Source organism: Thermobia domestica, chromosome 14 (assembly GCF_964235325.1).
Source record: "Thermobia domestica chromosome 14, izTheDome1.hap1.1, whole genome shotgun sequence".
NCBI lineage: Eukaryota > Metazoa > Arthropoda > Insecta > Zygentoma > Lepismatidae > Thermobia > Thermobia domestica.
In genome coordinates, this window is record NC_137467.1 from 28,352,126 (window position 1) to 28,369,824 (window position 17,699).

General features: G+C 36.1%; 1 protein-coding gene across 6 annotated transcripts in view; it reads left to right on the top strand.

The window, feature by feature from the left end:
- Positions 1–17,699, top strand: part of Btk (tyrosine-protein kinase Btk29A) — a 950,018-nt gene that overhangs the window by 666,934 nt on the left and 265,385 nt on the right. Inside the window, exon 1 of one of the 6 annotated variants that reach the window (XM_081737813.1) lies at positions 5,013–5,033. The exons of the other annotated variants lie outside the window; for them this stretch is intronic. The gene's annotated coding sequence lies outside the window, so the exon portion shown is untranslated. Of the gene's footprint in view, positions 1–5,012; positions 5,034–17,699 lie in introns of those variants that run through there. 6 annotated transcript variants of the gene reach the window in all.

Below are 17,699 nucleotides of genomic sequence, written 5' to 3' on the forward strand. Positions count from 1 at the left end.
AACCGTTTTCGAGATATTTCCGTGGAAAGATTAAAATGGGCCACCTTTTATATATATATATATATAATATGGCAAAGTGTTTCCTCTCAAAGTTGTTCAAAATGAACCGATTGTTTCAATCTGGACAGAATTAACCCCTGTTTTTTTTTTCAAAGATTTCTGTGCTCTAGTAGCTGCATTCAGGCCCTGTTACGGATTTCGTGAAGCACCCTATATATATATATATATATATATATATATATATATATATATATATATATATATATATATATATAATGATGGTTGAGCAGCAGAAATTTATTAACCCTTTCGTCAGAAGGTGTTGTGTAATCGACTGATAACGCTTTGTTTGTAGGATTTCATTTCAAAATTAACATCTGACATTAAAATGCAATAAAAGTGAGCAAACTTTTGCATTACATTCACAATGTAACGTCATATGTGATTTTCAACTTCTTTCACTTTCGCTTTTTAAGACCTAAAGTTTCAAATAACTAGTACTGCATGTTCTAGAGTGAAAGAATCTGTGACGACTTCATTTACGTTTCATTTTGTTTTATATAAAGAATCATCTTTCACACAGCCGCCTCCTTCTTTTTTTTCGAAATTTAATTTTTGGTTATGATCCAAGCTTTGAGTATACGTGGGATGTTCGTGTGGAATGTATGAAATGTTGGTTTTATAAATAGCCTTGTAAGTCGTAAAAAGTGTTTAACGATTTTGTTTAGCGTTCATGGCGGTGCACTGTATAGATATTATTACTTTCTGGTTTTGTCTTGGTTACTGCAGAAATTGATTTAAAGGTCATGTTATCAAGGTAAGTGTTGTTGCTCCATTTCTTCTTCAGTTGCATTGTACATATGAGTCATAGATTATTTCACAGAACATTCCGATGGAAAAGCCTTTAGTGTAATATCTCATATATATTTATGGCTTATATGGGTCAAAGGAAACTGATAAGTAAATATTACGTGTCTGATGTATTTGTGCAAATAGGATGATTACGAACTAATTTTGGTATTTACTATTGACGTCAGACATATGGAAGTGTTGGTAGAAATACAGCTTTTACGTAAAATATCTTGCATGTTCGTCAGTTTTTCAAGGAAACAAAAAGAATTAATTGAACCTAATCAAATTTGAGAGGGTAATTGTATACATAGGTTTTGCGTTATACGAGGCGCATCCAGAAAGTAACTTTCCCTACGCGTCCCATAACTAGGAAACCCTATGTTGCGCGAAGCGATTACGTGCTCGTGAGAGAGTAAGGTCCTAGCATAACGCATGCGAAAGCGGAACTTCCCTAGTGCTCTCAGTAGCGTCGTGGCAGCGGTTGAAGATGGATGTTCCTATTCCAGCTCCCGACGAAATTTTTCAATGCACAAGGCATAACGCCAATTGAAATCAATCGTCAGCTGTGCCAGGTCTATGAGCCTAACGTCATGAGCAAACAGATGGTGCGTTGCTGGTGTAGACAATTTGCAATTTGCCACGACGCTACTGAGATCCTGGAAGTTCTGCTGGCGCCTGCGCCTGCTATTAACTTACTCCCTCACGTGTACGCAGTCACTTCGCGCAACATACGGTTTCCTAGCTATGGGACGCGTAGATAAGTTGCTTTCTGGATGTGCCTCGTATATCATGTACAAAACTATTTAACATGTGATGTCGTATTAAATCATTCAGAGTATTGCTTGTCGTTAAAAAGGAACTTAAAGCATTAATGCATCTATACTGTAGGGTTTGCTTTTTTCCTTTACAGAATTCCAGTACTTTACATACATGAATTGATCCCGCCAAGCATTCGACTTGTTGTACGATATAGTTTAAACCGTTAGTGAATACAAGTACTAAGTGTTTACATTTAACTTTTTTTTTTAAATTGCCCAACTAACTTGCGTTACACAAATATTAATGTTTAAACTTTTTCACTTTAGGAAAACCGGAGTGCTGCTGTTGCGTTGACTCCCCAATGGTATACGATATGGACAAAACCGTTTTTATATAAAAACCGGAAACCGGTTTCTAGGAAAACCGAAATCCCAGAACCGACATTTCGATTTTCTACAAAACCGGTTTGGTTTTTCACCAAAACCGGTTTCTGTTTTCTAAAAGAACCGGTTCGTTTTTTCACCGAAATCAGTTTCGGTTTTCTCAAAAACGGTTCGGAAAATCTTCCTAAAAGCCGAAAAACCGGTTTTTGTGCCCACCACTAATCTAGGTTTCATCCCTGTCACTGTGTGAGAAAAGAGGTCCTTGACTCGCGAGCCAAAAAATCATGTCCAGCTGTCATTCTTTGCTCTTTGTGAGCGTCAGCCAGCATTTTTGGCTCACAGTTTGTGATAACTCAGGCTGTCATTCATAGTTCGATGCATTGTTTTCGGAGACACTTCTGGAAACTCTTTGGCAAGATCAGCTATTGTGAACCGGCAATTGGAGCGCACTTTCTCGTTTAAGGCGTTGTACCAGATCGTCTGTATAAACCAGCGTTTCCCAGCTGGTGTGCCGTGAATGGGCCACTGGTGTGCCGCGAGGAATCGAAAGAAAATTATTAATTTTATAGTAATCAAATTGCAAACCGTAGGGGAAAATGTATATTTGTGTTTCACATTACTATGAAACTACTATGAATCTACAATTTTAAGTTTCATACCGAGTTACTATTCTGTACATTTCTAATGTTTAAAAAAGTATTTGTAATCATTGTTATGACCATTATTGCTTCTTTATTGTTGCAGACTATTTCGTAACTTGAAAATTTAAAATATTCAATGCTTTCGACAAATTACGTACATTTGTGTTTTAAAAGTAAAAGAGATTTGTTTATTCGTTCATTAGTTAGTGATCTTCCTTCTTAGTAGTACGTTGGATCCAGTTTTTAAAAAGAAAGCGTATTTTTTCATAAACCTGAGTCCAATATTTCATTGCAATTTTCTGTTTTTAAATTAGAATGAAAAATAAGCATAACGATTTACCACGGGGGAAAAAACAGTGATAGAGCTTTCTTTTCTGTGAGAAGGGGATCAATAATCACAGAAAAAATACCGCTGTGTTTTATATATACAAATAATAATATCTATAAGTGTGCCGCAAGAATCCAAGTAACACCCGTAGTATGCCACAAGTTGAAAAAGGTTGGGAAACGCTTATCTAAACACTAGGCTTTCCACTATGCTCATCGTCATGAACATTTGAACGGTCGTCCCAAAACTCCCTCTGCCATTACTGACCTTCCCGTCACTAATTACTCTTGGTCTATAAATGGCACACAACTCCCTATGGATGTAAGCTGCATTCTGTCTTTTGATGCTCGGAAATCGTACGACAGATCTTTTGCGCCTCGTACAGCCGCAGTTCATCGTTGAATGAGTGAGGATTACATCTGGAACTTAAGTGATTACTATGCACACAAATGCTGTAAAGGGTTTAAAAAAGACTCAGGCTATAGCTATTCTAGGATGCGTTTCCGATATGTTACCCTCCGCAGTGAACGCGACCTCTCGGTGGCTTCTCGGTAATTCTACTTTGGTCCGAGTTATAAATCATCCTGTGAACTAGTCAAGGTTTCCAGGCTTTACTGCCACACCCTTGTTCTCATTCTTGCGAATCACTAGAAATAATCCTATTGTGTTACATAGATTTTTCTGTGATTATCTAATTTTTCGGAATTTCCTTTATTTTTGTGAATTTTCTTTTGTTGTACACGCACATAGGTCTACTTTATAATAGCAGAGTTCTAATACTCTGTATAAAGCTCCTGTTCCAAGCAGCTGTTTCTTGCTAAAATCCCCTTGCCTGGCAACACATTTTTCCTGCGCCCGCCCCCCACCTTCCTTTAGACATCTTTTACTGATTCCGAAACAGCAGGCGGTCTATTGTTCCGAAACGCACCAAATACGCTGGAACCGACGTATTCTGTGCGTTCTTATTGCTTTCACGTTTGCAGCGCATTGTGTGGCGTTTGTAGCCATCCACATTTAAATACGTAATCAGCGTATTCAAAGCATACGCATAAGCCATAAAAACGTGTTGCGAACTTATTCAAGCCGTGCACTTAACGACGTACACGACGAGAGTAGCCAAAGATGTAGTAGATAATCTGTGCCAGCAAATGACCTTGATGAACGCATAAATCATGTAGTTTGTGAAAGCATCTTAGAAAATGAACTGCCTGATCTCTGAAAATGTGTGAGTGACGCACATTTAGTAAAACTTCGCCCCAGGAAGTAAATAAAATGGCCTCCAGATATGGTTCTTAATATATCGTAGTAAATTGCGCCGATCCTGGGGGGCCCCCTAGTGTATTTATGAAAATACAATATTTGGCGTAATATGAATGCAATTTGTCTTAACATTCTCATATATATACCTTCTGCGTCTGAGTTCCCCCCCCCCCCCAATTTACAGAGAAATCAGCGTCCTTGACCGTAGTTCACAGTTAATTATAAATTGACTGTTTCTGATACTAAATAATAATAATAAATAGTTGCACTCTATGTTAAGAGTCTTCATCCCGGCGAAATTAAAATACCGCTAATTTTACAGTAATTATGTGATATCTTCAAATAGATAGAAGATAATTGAAATATGGAACAAGAGCGCCCTAGACAATATTATTTTGCGTGAGGTACCGTTATCACAAGTCACTTAGCGGCTTTCCGTTTTCAGCTGTTTAGAAACGCGAAAATAAATGCCTATTTTCAAAATGGCTCGAAATCGAAAGCAGATAAGTGAGTCGTGATAACGGTTTCTCGTGTAAAATAATATTGTCTAGGGCGCTGTTGTTCCACATTTCGATTATCTTTTATCTATTTGAATATATCACCTAATTACTGTAAAATTAGCGGTATTTTAATTTCGCCGGGATGAAGACTCTTAAGCTGGTGATTTTGTCTTTCAGTTATCTTCAACAAATTGGTGTCTTAAGGGCAGGTGCTTTGTGTTTCATACACACTGGTAATATATGAGAAATCTAATTGCTTTCTTTTATTTTTAATTGCAGGTAAGCAAACTTGCCGCTGTCGCTGACTTTAGTAAGTACTTATGGGAATATAATTTAATTTTGCCGCTTCATATGGAGGGATTCTGATGACTATATAGGAATGTACAAGGGTAAGTCAAAAATTATCCGCAATGTAGCTATAACTTTTGTTACGTTGTTCATACTGATCTCTGTCCTCGTTTATTTTATTGTTCTGCTGTTCAGGTCATGCTATGGAAATTTGATACTAATTCCTCCATTTGTCTTCCTTCTGTTGCAGATATATCATGGCAGCTCCATTAAAAGTTTGCACCAAAGAGGAGCAACGAGCAGTGATCCGGTTTCTGTGGTCGGAAAGTTTATCAGGGGCCTCAATCCATCAAAGACTTTTGGCACAATACAGGAATAGCGTCTTGTCGCAACGGAATGTCTACGAATGGATTGAAAACATTTTGGCCGTAGATGGTCGTCCGGCTCCTTCCTTATGCGTAACACTTGTCCGAACATTTTTGAATTTTTCAATCCATTCGTAGACACTCCGTTGCGGTAAGGTACTGTTCCCATATTGTGCCGAAAGTCTTTGATGAAGTGCGACCCCTGATACACCTTTCGATCACAAAAACCGGTTCACTGCTTGTTGGTGGGGCAAATTTCTAATGGAGCAACCAGGATTAATAGGGATGCGCACGAGACGAGTCGAGACAGGATTTTCCTGACAACATTCGAGTCGAAATACGGCTCTTCCAATATTTTCGAGTCGAGACACGGCTCTTCCAATAGAAAAATATACACTTTTCGAGTCGAGACACGGCTCTTCCAATAGATAAATATACACTTTTCGAGTCGAAATACGGCTCTTCCAATAGAGAAATATACACTTTTCGAGTCGAGACACGGCTCTTCCAATAGAGAAATATACATTTTTCGAGTCGAGACACGGCTCTTCCAATAGAGAAATATACATTTTTCGAGTCGAGACACGGCTCTTCCAATAGAGAAATATACATTTTTCGAATCGAGACACGGCTTTTCCAATAGAGAAATATACATTTTTCAAGTCGAGACACGGCTCTTCCAATAGAGAAATATACATTTTTCAAGTCGAGACACGGTTCTTCCAATAGAGAAATATACATTTTTCGAGTCGAGACACGGCTCTTCCAATGGAGAAATATACATTTTTCAAGTCGAGACACGGCTCTTCCAATAGAAAAATATACATTTTTCGAGTCGAGACACGGCTCTTCCAATAGAGAAATATACATTTTTCAAGTCGAGACACGGCTCTTCCAATAGAGAAATATACATTTTTCGAGTCGAGACACGGCTCTTCCAATAGAGAAATATACATTTTTCGAGTCGAGACACGGCTCTTCCAATAGAGAAATATACATTTTTCGAGTCGAGACACGGCTCTTCCAATAGAGAAATATACATTTTTCGAGTCGAGACACGGCTCTTTCAATAGAGAAATATACATTTTTCGAGTCGAGACACGGCTCTTCCAATAGAGAAATATACATTTTTCGAGTCGAGACACGGCTCTTCCAATAGAGAAATATACATTTTCGAGTCGAGACACGGCTCTTCCAATAGAGAAATATAAATTTTTCGAGTCGAGACATCACTTTTACAGCACATTTTAGAGACGAGACAGGCACAAATCTTGTCTCGTGCGCATCCGTAAAGATGAATCTGCAACAAAAAGAAGACAAATGGAAAAATTAGGATCAAACTTTCGTAGCATGATTAGAACAGCATAACAATAAAATAAACCATGACAGAAGTCAGTATGACCAATTTAAGAAAGGTTATTGCTACGTTGCTGATAATTTTTTACTTACCCGCTTAAATATCATTTTGGCGTTTCATAGGGATAGTCTCTGATGACTGAAAATTAGTCATATTCTGAACTTGATTGTACGTACATAATGTACTTAGTATCCGATTAGTGAAATTGTTCTGATCACTCCAGGTTGTAATGGTAATTCTTCCGTCCGTCCGTTACTCCAGACGATAACTCGTGAACAAAAACTAATTTTTGAATTCCTTTTTGAGGTTTCGAGCTGTATACAGCGAGTGTGATTATCTGAACCGAGTTCGCGAATGAAGGTGATCCGTTAACAATTTCACTGGTAATGTTGACTTTTACAGTGGCCATCCAGTGGTGAGATTAAATTATATTTTGGGGTTTAAAAGTTTTGAGAAATTGCATTTTTCTTTGTTAGACCTCATAAAATATTGGTGTGGTTAAAACCACACATATTTGGGTTATGAGGGAGTATATAAGACCTAGATTATCGTTGCTGTTTAAATTAATGGTGGGAACAAAAACCTGGTTTTCGGTTTTTAGGAAAACCGAAACCGTTTTTTGAGAATTAAAAAAACGGTTTGGGTGAAAACGAACCGGTTTTGGAGAAAACCGAAATATCGGTTTTTCGGATATCGGTTTTCTAGAAACCGGTTTCCGGTTTTTCTAGAAACCAGTTTTGCCCATCCCTAGTTTAAACTGATGCCAAACATGTGCTTCCCAGGAGTTAAAGGATTTTTGATTAACCCTCCAAAAAATATTGTTGAGCTTAAAACCTCACGATGAACAAGTGACTCTATATAGTATTAAGCATTGTTACTGTCGCTGGAGGCGTCTACTTATACAGTCTTCTCAAGATTGATTTTAACTTATTAGGTTATTACATGCTTTGTGATTGTTAAAATGTAAAATTTGGCGACACATCCTGTAGATCGGACACACCGGATGAGAACCACTGGCTTGGAGTACAACGTTAACGTGTATTTGTTCTGTTCATTTTATTTATTACTTAGAGCAAAAGTGCTATATTAACACGCACAAGCTACATTAGAAGAAAAAGAAAAAATGTAATAACTAATGTCGTGAAAAATGTTTATTTTGTAATGTTTATTTTCTTTTGCCATGTAGAAGTGTTTAATTATTCGTTGTTATGGAAATGTGTTGATATTGATTCGGTTACCAAGGAAACAGTTCAGTTTCTATGTAAATTTTTATAGATACAGTAGTTACCAATATATAACTAATCAAGACGTCGTTTAATACAGACGTATGTCTTATAACTGTAAAGTAATTGGCAATAATCCGAAATGTAGTTTATTTCGTATAATTGAAATAAGTGTGTGAACCTTTAAATGATCTTTGTAGGGAACAACAATTAGTTTTATATGGATTTTACTACAAGATTTTAACAATTCGAACTGTGGAGGCATCTTATCATTGTAAGAGAGCTGCCAACGTACTAGCTGTACTGCAATATAACACTCCTCGTGAATAAGTAAAGTCAATCAATGCCGGATCTGGTTCTAGGCAATATGAATGGGCGTTCGTACTCCCTTATTTCGTTGGCAGTCCATGCATTGCCGTGAGGTCAACTGGATAGTTACTTGAAAGATATAAGTAGCCAACTCCGGTCTAAAAGTAAGCAGTGAGTTAGTGTGCCGACTAAACGGCGTGACAAACATCTTGGCATTTGAAGGCCGCGCTCCAAGTTCCCTTTAAATGCTGCTAGCAAATGAGAGGCCTGCGGTATTCCCTGCCACGTGATCGCGCTGTAGTTCGTCTGCTTAGCCAATTCATAGTCGCACTCGGCAACGTCGCGTCAGAGCTTGCGTTTTATTCGTTTAGCTGAAATGCCAAGATGTTTGTCACAGGCTTTACATATCGCTTGAAAGGCATAATCTTAAGTGCTGTAAGCCGGCTTGAAGGTCCTGGCCCCCTAAAGGGTATTGCCCAGTTTTTTTTGTAAGAGTCTACAAGGGCAGTCTTAAAGGATCAGTTTGAGAAACGCTTCCGTACAGTAAATTGCCAGAAAAATGGTGAAAAGGCATGTGTACATACGGCAAAAAAAAAAAAAAAAAAAAAAAAGCATTCAATTTAATTTGCCCATTTAGGTGCGCAGTTAACTTGTTGACTCCTAAACGTAGTCCTCGGGTAAGTTCTTTGTTCCTGCTTCTTGTGTTTTCGAGAAACACAAGAACACTTTAGATATTAGAGTTCCTCTCACGTAAAAGAGACACCCGTTTTTATTCTTTCTGAAAACAGAGCGAGGAATAAGAAACAAGAAAACAAGAGAAGAAACAACACGGACGCAGTTGAAAACAACTTGTGTCGTAGCAAAAGAAGTAAGCAAAACGGTGATGGAGACGGTACACAGTGAGAGAAGGGTATGGATGACAAGTGTAGTGACATCATTATATGCTTTGTTCAAAATAAACTTCGGGTTACGAGGGAGTACTTTGAAAAAAAAAATCAGTAGGTCGTTCTAGTACTTCCATCCACAGCATCATTCTTTTTAACGAGATTGAAAAGGGTAGGAAATGGTTTTCTCTCCTTTTTTTCTTTTGTCTCATCCTCACATAGGGGAGAAGAGGGGAGCAGAAAAGCAGTTTTTGTAAGCTCATTGCGTAAATTTTGCATAATTACATTTTTAGTCTTTTGCGCATGAATATGTATTGTACAGCGTGTATATATATATATATATATATATATATATATATATATATATATATATATATATATATATATATATGTGTGTGTGTGTGTGTGTGTGTGTGTGTGTGTGTGTGTGTGTGTTCTTATCCAGTTAGTGCGTTCTCTCTGGATTCTATATGGTTCACGTTAATTTAATTTTTAAATTTCCTGCGTACGTATATCTAAGTTGTTTTAACTATGCGTTTGCGCACACATACACACACAGGTGTATGTGTGTATGTATATATGTATAATATGGAGAGAAAAACACCAAAGTATCTTAACAATGTTGACGTGTTACTTGATGCGCATACGAGCTCTCGTACGGTTCTTGCGTAGTCCGGATTACGAAAATTAAATAATGATTTCATTTTCTTTGGTATGAACTCTTCTTTTATATTTCAAAGGAAAAATTCTGTTTACTAGGATTTACAGAAACGGAAATTCTCTTAATTATGTTGTTCAGAGGACTTTAATTTTAATCTTCGTGTTCTGTTACGTGTTCCTTAGTCAGGATGAAAAAATTGCTCGCATGTTTGCATTAAAAAAAAAAAAAACATATTATCCTTCCATGTATAAGATTTTTTTTTTTATTGTATTTGGTTGTATCAACTCAAGATCTTGTAATTTCTCACCCAATCAAAAGAAGGACGTAGAGCAGTTTGTGCTATTTCGTTCATACTGGTTTGGGTAAACTAAAGAAGAAACAGCAACACATAAACCAGAGCTAGGAAGATAGCACTTTTTCTTGTCGTCTTCTCCTGGCAGGACATATCGGGAGCAATGACGACGCTAGAGAAAGGGGCAGGGTTCGGTTTACCTCCGATGGGTTAGCATGCCTCCTCAGACATGTTTTGTAGTTCAGTCAGATGTCGAAAAATAACTTGCGGTATCTATAGGCCATAAAACGTGTAAATCCGTTGAAATCTCGAATTCGATTTTTCCCCACGATCCTATACTATCTTCTCTCTATTCGTCGCTCGAAAGTAAAAATAAATGATTTCTTGTTTTCTACCGTCTAAATACTGGGTGGCCCAAAAGTAGATATACAGTCCCGTACTGACCAGCTCATGACATTTTCTTATTCTTGTCCATTCAGGTAGTGACTTAGTTTCTTTATTATTTGTTCTTAATCTTTCTTCACTCATACCTTAAGCTTAGAGAAGACAGAAGCAAATAAACTAATTATCTTAATAAAGTAAAATGTCATACTTTGTAGGACTGTATACCTACTTTTGGGCCATCCTGTATAGTGCAATTTTGTTAATAATAATTAAAATATAAATTTTGTCAGCAGCTATCATTAGTTGATTTGATATGAATTTACCCATACATAGCATACGAGAAGTATTATGTACCAAGGTTCGTGAAAGCACTGTACCACCATCGTGACCAAATTCTGTAAACATCTATGCAAAAAAAATTTCAATCATTAACTTGCTTAGGATACGTTACAAGCTATTTAGTTATAGGTTTATTAGTAACATCAACTCAAAAATGTTTAGTAAAAAGCAATTCTTCATGCAAAATATTTCCTTGGTTAATACAATAACATTAATAACAACGTTGTACCACATTACCTTCACTAGGTGTTCTCGGTGCTATGCTAAACGCTGCTTGAATAGTGCGGCGTTGCCAGATAGTGTCGAACGTTTACTGATGCCAGATAATAATGGAAGTAATCATGGAATTCTGCTTGGATACTTAATGGAGAAATTAGTTTTCGACCCGTGCCGCAATCTCGCTTTTCGAATTGCAACGCTAGAATCCAGGAATTTTCTTATTGCGACTACTACAGTAAACGTACAAATTTGACAACGACGCATTATGGCGTTCGGCGCAAGTTTCGTCTCAAAATCTATTTCCTTAAATGTAAATTAATGTTTAAATAAAATGTGAAACATAACACGAGAAATGGTCAAACAATATATCTATTTCGTAATAAGATCGTTACTTTAAAATACTTTACACATACAAATAAACATTTCATAAAACGGAATATTTCTAGTAAGATCTAACAGCAAGTGCCATCTTGTGTGCTCATTGTAAAACGAATAAAATATTTTCTTTTATTTGTTACATTTTTCGATATCAGGAGAGAGAACCAAATGAATCAGTGTCTTGTGCTGTAGCTGAAACATTATTCTATCTTAAAGTACAATATTTATAATATGTAACGTTTCATTGTGCAGTAGTTAAGGGAATAAGCTAAAATATATATACTGACTTCCGGGTAGTGATTCACCTTAACGATCCGCATTGATATGAGATAGAAAAAGGTAATAGCTGTTACATGTGCGCTCAGTGAACTAAGAGCATGCTTCCCAGTCTGTAACAACTATAACGTGTTAACGTTAAACCTTATTTTGCTGGCTGTGTATACTTTTTTGTTTAGAAAACGATATGGAATAACAGTGGCCTTACTGATTTGAATAAAAATAATTTTACCTGTATATTAATTTAGCAATTCGTTATTAGCGTTACGTTTTAGAGAATTTGCTTTCGTGTAATATTGCTTTTCCTCCGTTCGTTATCAGTGTCTACGAACCGATATTATATACCCATATATGTAAATGTCTGTGTTAAATGTTTTAAAAGTAGTATCATTAAGCATCACTTGTCTCGTGTTTTCGCTTTGTGTCTCATATAGCAGCACTTCGTATTTAAATCACAAAACCGCTTTTGAAACGCTTCACAAATACAAACCAATACATGGTACTGAATAAATACTGACAAAGTCAAGTTCTTCATTGATTGGGGATGCGATTGCGTTGAATTTCGTTTTGGTCCTAAAACAATGCGTATAGTAATTACGTCGACTGAATGTTTGTGTTGGTGGAATTCAAATTATGTAAATGTATGTGCACAATGTATTACCCCTCCTCCTAAAAAAAAAAAATCAAATGTTTGTTCTGCTTCCCATTCCCGGATCAGTACTTTCCATAGCCTTTTCGTGGAATAAAAATACTCTTGTTTTCTTACTAAGTAATTCATTCAATGGAAAACACTTCCATTTGTGTTATTACTGGTGTTACTGTGAGAAGAACACAAGAAGAGTTCCAAATGAAAATGGAATCTTCAAGTTCTACGTCCCACGATTATGCCGTGTTGGTTAAAGGAGGCGATGATGATGAGTATGAATGAAATAATGGAATGTAGAAAGTGGGAGAAAACTGGAGAATCCCGAGAAACCCCCACACACGATGTTCGTCCACCACGAAGTCCTCTTGGAGCGAGGTAGTATCGAATCAGAGACCTCATGCAGAAGAGGTAAACGTTCTACCACTGAGATACAACGCCCTTAGAAGAGATCCAACAAGAGCCCACAAGCAAGAATTCAATACCCACAACGCTACTAGAATTATATTACATCAAGAACCAACGCAGTATATACGTCTGTTTTCATATGATTCTAACTCCATTCATGAACTACTATCAACGGAAGATTTAAAATAGGAGAATCAAGAAGTGCACCCAGATCAATACATTGTTGGTATTGTTGCCAATACGGACACACAACTCGCCAATGTAAATGACCATCTGACAGCTATAGATGTGGCGCAACAAGATATAAACATCGTTGCAAAATACCCCTCTGCAAAGTTTTTGCCTTATTGCAAAACAAGGGTTCATGCACTGAAACGGGCAACTAACTACCCCGACGCCTTTTCCTTTCATCAACTTAGCCACCAAAAATCAATCTTAGCGGCCCGTTTGAGAACTACTTTGACAAACACTTAAAAGGAGCCAATGAGGATAGTAAAGAGTAGACCAGCGTTCCTCAACCGTTTTCAACTTGCGGCACACTACAGGGGTAACTTAAATTCTCGCGGCACACTCATTACACTGGTCTACATCAATTTTGCTGACTGGAGGCTATCAGCTGTTCTTTAATAATTCGAGTGTGCTAAATCCAAAAATGAAATCCGTTTTTCTCTATCACGTCAGGTATTTTCACAAAATGAAATTTTATCTAATATTTCATGTATGCTTTAGAACCATTAATCGTGACGTAGTTCTACAAGATGTCACAAGATGGCAGCACATTCACTGTTACGTTTAATTTTATTTTTACAAGTTAATATCATGTTGAATTAAAATTGAAGAGGATATTACGTATATAAAGGGTTGAAATAAAGGAGTACTCGCAGGGTGCTGCTGAATTTTTATGCAGGGTGACGAATTACGCGGCACTCTTTGCTTATGGAAAACATGGCGACTTCATAGATTGCGAAAGGTGTGCTAGAATTTTGTAGAAATTTTGCAAACATTTACTGATCTGGTTATTTCTAGTATTGGTGCGCTGTATTGGTGTAGTGATATCTACAGGATTACAGCTATTGTAGTGTAGACTACACACATTCTGATCAAATTGGCAGCTGTACCGAGTTTAAATAACATTACATCTATTCGTAGAAAGTGTAAGAACGATCCGGATATATTTTGCTATATTTGTGGTTCTTTCACAACCCCGAAACAACGAACAAATATTTCGGAATTTGTACGAAAAGTGTATCATGCATATTTCGGAATTCAATTGGGCGACCAAGATAAACCATGGGCATCACATAAAGTATGCAGGACTTGTGTAGAAAATCTCAGACAATGGAGCAAGGGTCGAAGAACAAGCCTTAGTTTTGGAATCCCAATGGTGCGGCGAGAGCAGCAAAATCATGTAAATGACTGCTATTTCTGTATAGTAAATGTATCTGGTATGAGCAGGAAATCTAAACATACTATTCAGTATCCTGATCTTTACTCTGCTAGAAGACTTGTTCCTCACAGTAATGAAATTCCCATCCCTACATGCAGCACGTTTGCAAGTTCCAGTGATGATAACGATTGCCCTGTCAACACAATACAGAACGTAGTGACGAGGATTTTGTGGTGTCTGATGAATGCAATTCATGCAAACCCTTCACTCAATCAGAATTAAATGATTTAATTCGCAACCTTGCTCTACCAAAAGCATCAGCAAAATTGCTGTGTTCAAGACTGAAAGAAAGGAATATGTTGCACCAGGAAAACTATCGTATATCGGGACAAAGAGAAGCATCTATTACAATATTTTCAAAAATATGAAGAACTTGTGTATTGTTCAGATATAAAAAGACTAATTGAAGCTATGGAATGTGATTGTGATGCGAATGAATGGAGGCTCTTTATTAACTCTTCGAAGAGGAGTTTAAAGTGTGTATTGCTGCATAATACAATAAGTTGGCATCCATTCCTGTTGGTCATCTTTGCTTTATTTGTTTATGGGACAGCCGTGCAAGGAATGAATACTGGGTACGAAGATTGTGGCCTGCCAGAGTAGATTTTGAAGTGGGAGTGGAAATCATCCAGAATGAACCGCTTGTTGACCCTAAGAAAGTGTTACTTCCTCCACTACACATAAAGCTGGGATTAATAAAACAGTATGTAAAATCTTCGAATCAGGACGGTGCTTGCTTCAAATACATTTGCTCGAAATTTCCTGCATTGACACAGGAGAAAATGAAAGCTGGTATTATTGACGGCCCCCAGATAAATTTGCTAATGAAAGATAAAGAGTTCTTGCAAACCATGAACCCCACAGAAAGAGATGCATGGGATGCTTTTTGTGCCGTTGTTACAAACTTTCTTGGAAATTTTAAAGCTGACGACTACGAGGAACTTGTTGACAATTTGCTGGCCACATTTCAGAAGTTAGGAGTACATATGAGTATGAAGCTTCACTTCCTACACAGCCATCTAGACTATTTTCCTTCCAATTTTGGTGCCCTTAGTGAAGAACAGGGTGAACGATTTCACCAGGATATCAAAACCATGAAGAACCGGTACCAGGGAAGGTGGAACGAAAACATGATGGCGGACTATCACTGGTGCTTGCAGCGTGACGTTCCGGACGCCAGTTACTCCAGAAAATCAAAGAAACGAAGATTTTTGCCTAAATAGGTAAGCACGCTGTGTTATTTGGTTGTGTGCATTTATCAGCTTGAGGTCGTAAATGAAATTAAAAAATGTATTGGATTTGCTTAACTTTCTATCAAGTCTAAATTCATTATGACAAATAGGTTCGTAAAACTATTCCATAAGTAATATTCTGGAATCATAAACATCAAATCGTATATATATATATATAGTATGATATGTGTAGGTGGGTATCAGTAACTTTATCGTAACTTGTTCCGTATTTATATTAATATTAAAGCAATAGTACAATATTTAATGTAAGTTTCTTACTAAGATATATGGAACAAATAAGAAACTCTTGTCACTGTAAGTACGATCCGATTGTGTAAAATTCTGACGTGATTGGCAAAAACTAACTACACCACTTGAATCAGCGACCTCGATTTTTAAAAAAGCAAGTCAAATACCTCAGTCAGCAGAAAAAAAGTTTTCATATGTAGACCAGTGTTGTTATTATTATTATTATTATTATTATTATTATTATTATTATTATTATTATTATTTGTAAATATAAAATACCGTGGTAATTTTTTTCTGTGATTACTGATATCCTTTTCACAGAGAAGAAAGCTCGATCACTTGTTTTCATCCGTGGTAAATCATTATGCTTGTTTTTCATTCTAATTTAAAAATAGAAAACAATTACAATGAAGTATAGCACTCAGGTTTTTACAATACGCTTTCTTTTTCGAAAACTGTACCCGAAGAAACAAATCTCTTGTACTTTTAAAACACAAATGTAGGTCATTTGTATCCATGTTTGTTTTGTCGAAAGGATTGAGTGATATTTTAAAATTCCAAGTTACGAAATAATCTGCAACAATAAAGAAGCAATAATGGTGATAACAATGATAAATACTTTTCTAACATTAAAAATGTACAGAACATTAACAGAGTATGAAACTTAAAATTATAAATTCATAGTAATGTGAAACACATATATACATTTTTCCTCATAAATATAATGTAACTCAATGTCTTGCAATTTGATTGTATTAGAATTAATAATTTTGTTTCGATTTCCTCGCGGCACACCGGTTGGAAAACGCTGGAGTAGACGATTGAAACAAGAAATCTTAGCATAGTGGTGAATAAAAGCATAAGAAGTCATAGAAAACATAACGTGCACAACAACAGTGATGATATCACCTAAGTGCAGGTTAATCATATTGTTTCAAATTATTTAGAAACACTGAAAACCCAATCATATGGGTCACGCCTGTGCTTGCCTTGACAGAAAACACACCCGAAGCGTAAGCACATATAATAATTGACACAATAATAGTATTAACTTCGACGACCAAACTATACTTTAAAAAAAAAAAAAAATCCCTTGGTGCTAAAAGTTAATAATCACAATTCATTTTTAACTGAATTATTTGAAAATACAAGAAGAACGAAATTATTCATCAAATTGTATAAGCATCTAGGTTATGACTAGAGCAACCCACATTTTGCTTTATTTTTTGTTTAATTATTTTTTATTTATTTTTAAATTATGCTTTATTATTAATTTCAATCATTGTTTTACATTAATTGTATATAATGTATAATATTTACTATATATTAAAGATTCTAAATATCTTGATATATTTATTAATATTTTTTGCAATCAGTTTCTTTCATATTTAATGAACTTTCTACTTAATGCACTGTAAAAAGATATGCTTTACTCAAATCATAGAGGTGTACAGAGAGGGGAAAGTTTAAGATGCCACCAAACAGTACAGAAAGTGGTCAAGTTCAACAGGTACACATAACAATATAGTGTGGAGTTCTTGTGTAGTATTCATTGTTGGCGGAAAGTTTTCTTGTTATTTTCTTTTTTTTTTCTCCACATCAAAAGATTACACCGAAAGGTTTACAGAAATAAAAATAAGCCTTTCATTGTTGCATTTTTGCATTGTTATGTTCTCAATTATTTTCCATTGTAAATATTGGTTTTAAAAAATATTAATACAGTATGTTAAACTTGCAGTTAAACAGAATTTTTGGAGAATTGTGCTATAGGTATCTTTTAAATTATGCTTTATGCTTTATTTTCTAAAATTATGCTTTATTATGCTTTTAAAATTAGTTTCTTCTGGACCCTTAGACAACCACAACCATGTTCAAGGTACCAACCATATGTGTAAATTGCTGTTATGCTTTTTATGCTTTTGGGTTGCTCTAGTTATGACCGTTTTCATAATGAAGCAAATCTTTTATATAAGCAGCTGGAACTAGATTAGAAATGAGTTCCTTCATTTAAATTGTATTCAA